The sequence below is a fragment of the Protomyctophum bolini genome (assembly GCF_963924005.1).
Source record: "Protomyctophum bolini genome assembly, chromosome: 1".
In the NCBI taxonomy this organism is placed as follows: domain Eukaryota; kingdom Metazoa; phylum Chordata; class Actinopteri; order Myctophiformes; family Myctophidae; genus Protomyctophum; species Protomyctophum bolini.
The window spans coordinates 56,954,092-56,961,968 of NC_137862.1; positions in this window are offsets into that span (position 1 = coordinate 56,954,092).

The window sequence follows — 7,877 nt, forward strand, 5'->3', positions numbered from 1 at the left end:
TATTTTCCAGTAATATAGTGTTTATTTTTTTATATATCGTTAACTTAATTAACAATTTAGGTTGTTTAGCTGTTGTTGATCCTGTTTTCATCAATTCCAGATGAAGAAATGTCTCCAGTCTCATGTTGTATAGTAGGAGCAAAACAGTTTTTGTTTACATTCTGATCATGGATTTTGCTTTTAAAGTTGAGATTAAGTTTAAAGTGATGCATTTTGATCAGTCACTAATGACTGGTTATGTAACGTGACCTGTATGTGATGCTATGTGTGTACAAAATGTAAACGTAAGAATGTATTGTTGTAAAAAAAAAAAAAAAAAAAAAAAAACTTTTATTTTTTACACTGGCAGTATTATTTATGACTGTTGTATAAAGTTTTATTTATAGATGATTTATTGGTCGATTGGTTTCATTTTGCTTGAACCTCAGTCAGTCTTGAGACAGGACAGTTTGACTTTGGAGTGACACAATTAACGTTTATGATGATGATCACAGTTTGACCTGGCTAATGAGGAAAGGTTCTGCAGTGATGATCACAGTTTGACCTGGCCAATGAGGAAAGGTTCTGCGGTGCATTATTAGGTCAGAGCTCAAGGAACCTCAGGGTTCCTTGAGGCAGTTCTAAATTGACCATTACAGTGCTGTAACTCTTGAGTGTACAAAATAACAAATGGAACCAGTCGGACTCGTCCATCGATCCATTTGGTTCCATGTTTGTGTACGCTCTTGGCAGTGGCGTGCACAGACATTTAGAGGGGCAGGTGCTCAAGTTAAAAAAAAAGGGCGTTTGCCTTAATAGTGTGAGATTTATAGATTGTGGGGCCTAAATAATATATTATCAAGAATTGATCAAAGTCACCATGGGCACGGGCACATTGCCAAAAGGGCAGGTGGTGCCCTAGCACCCCCTAGTGTATATCTGTGCACGCCACTGGCTCTTGGAGTTATAAGGGTCCTTGAAATTAAAAAATAAGTTTGAGAACCACTGCATCAGGTGATTGCAGTCACTGTTGAAACATTTATTTATCAGTAAAAGAGTTTTCTGAGGTCATTTGTTTAAAAAAAAAAGAGCCAGACAGTTTTTATAGGTTAATATTTTACTATTTTACTCAAACAGAGATGTCAACAAGCAAGCGGCAGCTCATCACAGAACACCCAACGCGTGTGCATGCGCGCGCACACACACACACACACACACACACAAACACACACACACACACACACAGACACACACACACACACACACACACACACACACACACACACACACACACACACACACACGGTATCTCAGTCAATGAGTAGCTTGTTTCAGCCCAGGCAGGCTTGGCATTAAAGTGGCAGTAAGACATCCTGACAAGGACAGGGACTGCTAAAACATTCCCTGTCAGTCTCACATGGAGGGGAGGTTGTGAACACACACAGCTAGTGGAGTGATCGTAGGGGACAGTGTACACAAACGCACACACAAACACACACACACACACACACACACACACACACACACACACACACACACACACACACACACACACACACACACACACACACACACACACACACACATGCACAGTGGCACACACACACATGGAGAGCTTTATTAAAGTCATAAATCACTGTGACGACAGACAGCGCCTCAGAGAGGAGACTGTCTAAACAGGAAGGTTACTGAGATCAGAGGACTGGATACACACGCACGCACACACACGCACGCACGCACACACTCACGTTGCAACCTGGTGCCGTGTGACCTTGTAGATCTGCTATTTTCGGCGAAGAGATTTGGTGTGGATGGAAAAATGAGGTGGACCAAGCATAGAGCCCTGGGGGGGGGGGTCTATTGAAACTATTTTCTAACAAAGAGAAAACCACTTGGCACTCGAAATGGTGGAGGCTCTGGTCTTTATTATTATTATTATTACTATTATTATTGTTATTATCGTCGTTATTTTAGTGGGGAGACAAATGATATACAGTAGAAAACATTGAAAAGTTTTTTTCTTTCCATGAACCACTGACTGCATGAAATTAAAAAAAAGAAATCCAAAGACTAAATATTTTGAGAATTCAGTTCCAGCGTAAATTATGCTTTATGCTTACAGACATACAACATTATGTCATGTACTGTATAAGTAGCTACGTGAGAAAAGCAGCATCTGCACTCTCAATTCTCAAATCTGTTTAATGATGAGTTTATTTCAAGCTATACTTGATACTCAACCTCAGGCCCACGGGCAAAAATCTAAAAAAAAGAAGAAAAAAAAATCTGGAAAATGAAATAAAAATAAATAAATCTGAATGAAGTTATCTTTAATTACATTATTATAAGTAATACTATTAGAGTTGTACTATTACTCGAACGAAAATAAAAGCTTGGGGGGGGGGGGGGGGAGATGCAATGCAAATGAAAGACATATACTGTGTATCCCTATTCCCTGACATAATTTTATAGCTAAACGGACAGAATTCTATTTTATTTGAATGATGAAACCCAGCTGCCATTAATAGTTGGAAATGGAAATGGAAATTGCGGAAATTGCGGAAATGGTGAAAATGGAAATTGCGGAAATGCGGAAATGGAAATTGCGGAAATTGCGGAAATGGTAATTGCGGAAATGGTGGAAATGGAAATTGCGGAAATGGAAATTGAGGAAATTGCGGAAATGGAAATTGCGGAAATGGTAATTGCGGAAATTGCGGAAATGGTTTAAATGGAAATTGCGGAAATTGCGGAAATGGAAATTGAGGAAATTGCGGAAATGGAAATTGCGGAAATGGAAATTGCGGAAATTTCGGAAATTGCGGAAATGGTAATTGCGGAAATTGCTCTTCACTTATAGCTATCTATTTTCAGGTAGATTGTTTTATTTTACTCAGTCAGCCATATCACTACTCATTTTTTTCATGAAAAAGGTCATAGCTGGGTAATCTATTTTCAGGCAAATTGTGTTTATTGTATTTTATTTTACTAAGCCATAACAATTTATTTTCTGTTAACCAACTTGCTGGCTGGCAGGCAGGCAGACAGCTACTCATAGACAGGCAGACAGACAGACAACTACTCATGGAGAATTGGACAGGCAGGCAGTCAGACAGCTACTCTTAGACAGGCAGACAGACAGCTACTCATGGAGAATTGGACAGGCAGGCAGACAGCTACTCATGGACAATTGGACAGGCATGGGAAGGCAGACAGCTACTCATAGACAGACAGACAGCTACTCATGGACAATTGGACAGGCAGGAAGGCAGACAGCTACTCATAGACAGACAGACAGCTACTCATAGACAATTGGGCAGGCAGGCAGACAGCTACTCATAGACAGACAGACAGCTACTCATGGACAATTGGACAGAAAGGAAGGCAGACAGCTACTCATAGACAGGCAGACAGACAGCTACTCATGGACAATTAGGCAGGCAGGCAGACAGCTACTCATAGACAGGCAGACAGACAGCTACTCATGGACAATTAGGCAGGCAGGCAGACAGCTACTCAGACAGGCAGACAGACAGCTACTCATGGACAATTGGACAGGCAGGCAGGCAGACAGACAGCTACTCATAGACAGGCAGGCAGACAGCTACTCATAGACAGGCAGACAGTAAGACAGCTACTCATTGACAGACAGACAAATAACTACTCATAGACAGACAGACAGACAGACAGGCAGGCAGGCAGGCAGGCAGGCAAAGAGCTACTCATGTTATGTTATTATGTTATTATAACAGCTACTCATGTTATGTGCAATAATTTGTGCAGTTATGGAAACAGCTCTTTGTGTTTATGCAAGAAAATGTAACACATTTATTTATTTACATATTGTGTGCATGCACATTGTACTTTGATACATTTTGCGAAAATAAAGCAATTGAAAGACAGAAGTTATCAAGTATCATTAATGTCGTCATTTTATCTACTGGCCCCTGGCCCCTTGCCATTTTTGTAATGTGGCCCACAGGTAAATCTATTTGAGTATCCCTGTAGCCCTTCAGGCATAAAACAGTGTGTAGCAACATTTGTTCAAACATCGGTTCATAAGCTATTACATTTCATATTTATTTCATATTAATTTCAGGCTACTGTTGTAGACCTTCAGGCATAACCCAGATAACATGTCCATCTGGGCCCCATTTGGGTTTTGACATGGGCTATGGGCATGGGCTATGGGCAAAAAAAATAAAAATAAATTGAATTGAATTGGGTTCCAAGGAGGCCGTGCACCCAGTTTTCACAAATGGCCCACCCGTGATAGCCCATATGGGCTTACGTGGATTTATAACTGGGTATTAGGTGGTATCCAAATGGGCCATTTTTTTTCAGAACCATGTGTGCGCCACCTGTGTTTGCCTATATGGGTTTGAACTGGGATCTGATTGGGCCTAAAGTGGGTACCAGCTGGGCGAATTATGTGACCCATGTAGGCCACACTTGTGTCCGCCCTCATTGTCTTCCGTCCGGTTTCTGTTGTCCCCTGCTGTCGATTGTTCATTCCTACGGATAGGATGCAGTGCGCCACATTGGCGGTGTTTCCAGTTTTCTGTAGTAGTTTCTTCAAGTGTTCAGAAAATCCTATGACTAACAGTCAATGTAAAAAGAAATGCTCGATTTGACACTTGCAAGCCGAAATGCCTCATTTGGGAGAGCGTTAGACTGAAGATCTAAAGGTCCCTGGTTCAATCCCGGGTTTCGGCAGTTGAAATGAGGTACAGACAACTCTATGACTCTCAAGCTGATCTCACTGGGGGAAATACTGTATGACTTTATTTGTTCAGGAAATAACAATCAATTGAAAAATACATTCTGGATGTGGCACTTACAAGCTGAAATAGCTCAGTTTGTAGAGCGTTAGGCTGAATATTTAAAGGTCGGTCCCTGGTTCAATCCTGGATTTAGGCAGTTCAAATGAGGTACAGAAAACTCTTTGACTCTTTGGCTGATCTCACTGAGTGAAAAACTTTATGAGTTTACAGAAGAACAAAAGAAACAAAAAATAAGTGTGAATTGTCTGGAGCCAGTGGTTCAGTGTGTTAGAACCCTGCCACATCATCGGGAGATGGTGAGTTCAAACCCCACTCAAATCTTTACTTTCAAGACCAATTTCAGAAGAATAAAACAAACAAAAAAGAAGTGTGAATGGTCTGGAGCCAGTGGCTCAGTGTGTTAGAACGCTGCCACATGATCGGGAGATGGTAGGTTCAAAACCCACTCAGGTTCAAACAAAAAAATAAAGGGCCCAATCCCACCCCATTCTTTACTGTGACACTTTGCATTCCACACTAACATCAACTAGCACAGAAAAGCTGTGTTGTAGTAACCAGCAGTTAGCTCAGTGTGATGAGTGGCTGTGCTAGTGATCCACAGGTCCATGGTTCAAATCCCACATTAGTCATGTGGCTCTGTGACACTTTGCTTTGCACGCTGACTTTCAGACAGACAACTTCAAAGCAGCACAGAAATTCCCCAAAACAAACAAAAAAGAAGTGTGAATTGTCTGGAACCAGTGGCTCAGTGTGTTAGAACGCTGCCACATGATCGGAAGATGGAGGGTTCAAACCCGACTCAAGTTTTTACTTTCAAGACCGATTTCAGAAGAATAAAACAAACAAAAAAGCTGTGTAGTAGTATCCAGCAGTTAGCTCAGTGTGATGAGAGGCTGTCCTTGGGAGCCACAGGTCCAGGGTTCAAATCCCACATTAGTCATAACTGTGACACTTTGCTTTGCACACTGATTTCCAGAAGGACAACTTTAAAGCAGCCCAGAAATTCACCATGATTGTGAGCCTCAGTGGCCCAGTGGATAAGTCAAATGATATCCGTAGTATACCTAGTAGAAGTGTGCCGGTTCAAACCGGCAAAGACTCATGTCTTTACTTTCAAAACCGATTTCAGAAGAAGAAAACAAACAAAAAAGTTGTATAGTAGTATCCAGCAGTTAGCTCAGTGTGATGAGAGGCTGTCCTTGTGAGCCACAGGTCCAGGGTTCAAATCCCACATTAGTCATAACTGTGACACTTTGCTTTGCACACTGATTTCCAGAAGGACAACTTTAAAGCAGCCCAGATATTCACCATGATTGTGTGCCTCAGTGGCCCAGTGGATAAGTCAAATGATATCCGTAGTATACCTAGTAGAAGTGTGCAGGTTCAAACCGGCAAAGACTCATGTCTTTACTTTCAAAACCGATTTCAGAAGAAGAAAACAAACAAAAAAGATGTGTAGTAGTATCCAGCAGTTAGCTCAGTGTGATGAGAGGCTGTCCTTGGGAGCCACAGGTCCAGGGTTCAAATCCCACATTAGTCATAACTGTGACCCTTTGCTTTGCACACTGATTTCTAGAAGGACAACTTTAAAGCAGCCCAGAAACACCATGATTGTGTGCCTCAGTGGCCCAGTGGATAAGTGAAATGATATCCATAGTATACCTAGTAGAAGTGTGCCGGTTCAAACCCGACATACTCCTAGTAGGCGGTGATGGTTCAAATCACTGACACCTAGAGTGGATAAATCACATATCCATAGAATACCTAGTACAAGTATGCTGGTTCAAAACCGACATACTCTTAGTAGGCGGTGCTAGTTCAAATCACCAACACCTAGAGTAGGGGCAGGTAGGTAGGAGGAGAGTAGGGGTCAGGTAGGAGGAGAGTAGGGGTCAGGTAGGTGGCGTGTCAGGTAGGAGGAGAGTAGTGGTCAGGTAGGAGGAGAGCAGGGTGGTCAGGTAGGAGGAGAGTAGGGGTCAGGTAGGAAATGAGTAGGGGTCAGGTAGGAAGAGAGTAGGGGTCAGGTAGGAGGAGAGCAGGGTGGTCAGGTAGGAGGAGAGTAGGGGTCAGGTAGGAAGAGAGTAGGGGTCAGGTAGGAGGAGAGCAGGGGGAGAGTAGGAAGGGGAGGGGCCAGGCAGGGAGAGAGTAGGAAGGGGAGGGGCCAGGCAGGGAGAGAGTAGGAAGGGGAGGGGCCAGGCAGGAGGAGAGTAGGAAGGGAGGGGCCAGGCAGGAGGAGAGTAGGAAGGGGCTAGGAAGGGGAGGGGCCAGGCAGGGGCAGAGTAGGAAGGGGAGGGGCCAGGCAGGGGGAGAGTAGGAAGGGGAGGGGCCAGGCAGGGGGAGAGTAGGAAGGGGAGGGGCTAGGCAGGAGGAGAGTAGGAAGGGGAGGGGCCAGGCAGGGGGAGAGTAGGAAGGGGAGGGGCCAGGCAGGGGGAGAGTTTTTCATCATTTTTGAGGATTTGAAAAAAAATAAAAAAATAAAAAAAACGATGGGTGTTTTTTGAAATTTTGAAAAAAAAAGGTTATCCTCGTTTCTCATCATTTTTGGACCATGGGCCAGGCATGGACCATGGGCCAGGGCCCATATCTTACGGCATACTATAGCACGCCGTTTTTCATCATTTTTGAGGATTTGAAAAAAATGAAAAAATGAAAAAAAAACGATGGGTTATAGCCCATGTTTTTTGAAAAGTTGAAAAAAAAAGTTATCCTCGTTTCTCATCATTTTGGACCATGGGCTATAGCCCATATCGTACGGCATATAGCACGCCATTTTTCATCATTTTTGAGGATTTGGAAAAAATGAAAAAATGAAAAAAAAACGATGGGTTATAGCCCATGTTTTTTGAAATTTTGAAAAAAAAAAGGTTATCCTCGTTTCTCATCATTTTGGACCATGGGCTATAGCCCATATCGTACGGCATACTATAGCACGCCGTTTTTCATCATTTTTGAGGATTTGAAAAAAATGAAAAAAATGATCCTGGCAACCAAGACAAGGACAAACGTCATCTTGGAACCAATAATAAAGTGTAGAGTGAAAGCATGGAGGAACTGGATAGAGCCTGCATAGAGCCCTGGGGAACTGCAGAAAACCAAGTATAAAAGCAGATTAGT